This window comes from Echinops telfairi, unplaced genomic scaffold, assembly GCF_000313985.2.
Source record: "Echinops telfairi isolate 266 unplaced genomic scaffold, ASM31398v2 ScPeMD7_23;HRSCAF=83, whole genome shotgun sequence".
In the NCBI taxonomy this organism is placed as follows: Eukaryota; Metazoa; Chordata; class Mammalia; order Afrosoricida; family Tenrecidae; genus Echinops; species Echinops telfairi.
The window spans coordinates 9,083,719-9,086,485 of record NW_022103920.1 but is presented as its reverse complement, the minus strand read 5'-3'; the positions used below and the strand labels follow the sequence as shown (position 1 = coordinate 9,086,485).

Genomic DNA, 2,767 nt, shown 5'->3' with positions numbered 1-2,767 from the left:
TTACAATTTCAAATATAAAATATGTCAAACAATTCAAGGAAGTCACAATTCACTCTTTATGTCTTTGGGTGAGAAAAAGTCTTTTTAAATATTACCACCAGGCTAGATATTAAAAAGTCAATATTTACATTTTAAAATATTCTTGTTAAAAAGACAAGGGGGGAACATAACAAGAGGCAATAACATAAAAAATAGGACTTTATACATAATCAAGAAAACAATAACAAATTTCAATCAGAGAAGCCTTTATCTCATTTGCAAAGATTCTCCCCTCACCCCCAATATAGTTTCTTAAAGAGTTTTTAACTAACATTAGGAAAATACCATAATCATTGAATCCTGGTACGATTTTTTTTGTTTTGTTTTTTATTTGAGTCATTAAATCTTCAATGTTCACTCAAATGTGTATGCCAACAATAAGCCACCTTGATCTTGGCTTATCTTGTATATTTGTTTGCTAAGATTTTATTATTAAAACAAACAAACGAACGAACAATAATGATGCAGAACTGGGGCTTCTGCTCGCTCTTTGAAGGTTTTGGCCTCAGCAACGCCCCCCACCCCCACCCCTAAGATCCATAAACACAATTCATAGACTAGGAAATTCATGGTGATGTTACTTGTTAGAGTGAAAAATTGGAAGTGGCCTGCATGTCAAAAAAACCCCTAGAGAATTGTTTAATTAAATGATAGTATGTCCACTTCCTTAAATCTATGGCACCATTAAAATGATACATTAGAAGATTATCTCATGTCACAGAAAAATGTCCAACCTGATCTTTATTTGAAAACATTGTAAGCTGGTGGATACCAGAGGCCATCAAGCAGGGGCTACGGGCCAGAGCTGTGGAAAACATGTTTTGCTGACCTGTCAACATTGTATCACGTTGAGCCAAGATTTAAATGTGGGAGAGTACATGTGGCAATCCAGATGTCTCGTGTCTGCATTTCTGCATGTCTGCCCACCCTGTGTCTGCAGCACCCCCACCCCCCAAGGCAGTTGAACTGAGGAGTAGCTACCAGCGCTTCCAGCTCCCCACCAACCCAAGGTGACTGGCAGCCATGTTCTTTTGTGAGGCTCAGCCCCCTGCCTGGCCCCAGGGACATATGGTTGAACTGTACTATATGATCTAAAATTTGCAGTCATGCTGCCTTGAGGGGTGTGGGTGTGGCGGAGGGAGGATGGGCTGGTACATAAGAAGCTTTACCAGGGGGCTGGTGGAGAAATGGAATGGGAAGTTGATGGGAATTTCTCCACCAACATTTGAAGCTCCCTCATGCCATCAGATTTAACCATGGGAAACAGTCACAAAGGGACAGAAAGCCTATGGTGCAATGTGTGTAAAGGCTCTAGAATTGACGAGTGTGTAGAGGCTGAGGTTGTAGGATAAGCGTTCGACTCTTAACCACAAGGCAGGCAGTTCAAACCCACCAGGCACTCCAAAGGAGAAAGACGAGGCTGCCTGCTCCGGGAGGGAGTCAGAGTCTCACAGACTCTCAGGGGCAGTTCTACTCTGTCTCTGGGGGAGCTATGAGTTGGAAGTGACTCAGTGGCACTGGGTTTGTTTTGGTTTGTGAGGGAGCAGGGAGGAGGGAGGAAGAATCAGTGTTTAGGGGACACACAGCTATTAAGGGAGATAAAATTGGGGGTCGAATGAAGGGAGATGGTGGGAGCCTATGGTGAAGTAGCAAAGTCTCTGAAGATGACCTGGTGGTGGAGTGGTTACCAGTTGGGCTGCTAACTGCAAGGTTAGCGGTTCACAACCACCAGCCTCTCTGAGGGAGAAGGATGAGGCTTTCCACGTCCATCAAGAGTCAGTCCGTCTCGGAAATCCACCAAGGCAGGTCGCCCCTGTCTCGTAGGGTCTCCATGAGTTGGCATGGACTCGATGGCAGGGAGTGAGGGAAGGTGACCAGGTATTAAGACTGCTGCAATGGCAAATGTGTCCTGACAGACACCTCCCACAATAAAACAATAGCTAATTCATTGATTCAAGCAAACAGGGAAGCAGGGAAAGTGTGTACCATTCCATCAAGGCCTTTGACAAGGACCTTGCCCGCCCAGTTTGGGGCGTATGCCCTGCAGGGCCAAGGAGGAAGTTATCTGAGGGATGAGCAAGTTACAGGGATTCTCTTGTATGACCCCAACACAAATGAACTATCCAGAAGCCAAGGTTTATTAGCAGGTGGGAGGGAAGGGGGAGAGGCAACTATTGCTCAGGGCCAGATTAAAGTAAAATAGAAACGCAAACCCACTGTCAGTTGATTGAGTCAAACTCATGGCGGCCCTGTAGGACAGAGGAGGACTGCATCATAGGTTTCTGAGACGAACTTTCCCCGGGACTAGCAAGCCTCTACTTTCTCCAACGAACAGCTGGTGGTTCGAGCTAGGGACCGATCAGTTGCAGCCGAGTGCTTAATCACCGTGCCACCAGGGCTCCTTAGGAGCACCGGCTGGGGAGGGGGTGCTTCAAAATTTGATAGGAGGGTGTGGTGGAATGAAATATCATGGAAAACACCCTTGTGCTTTTTGAAGTCACTGTCGTACATGATGCGAAATCTTTGCTCTTTCCCTTTTTGTTTAATCCCCTGATGTGCTCCTGGGAAAATCTGAAAAGAAATTCTCAGTCATGTTAAGCAGTGGAAAGGGGAAGGTACCCTCCCAAAGGGTTAACACGGTGGCTGCAACAATGGGCTCAAGAACAGGAACACGTATGAGGGTGGCGAAAGACAGGGTGGTGTTTTGTTTCAGGTTATACATCGGGTC

At 45.6% G+C, this 2,767-nt stretch overlaps 1 protein-coding gene across 3 annotated transcripts in view; it reads left to right on the top strand.

Annotated features, from left to right (window-relative positions):
- CHRM2 (cholinergic receptor muscarinic 2) overlaps window positions 1-2,767 on the top strand; it is a 183,482-nt gene that overhangs the window by 146,998 nt on the left and 33,717 nt on the right. The gene's annotated exons all lie outside the window — the stretch shown is intronic.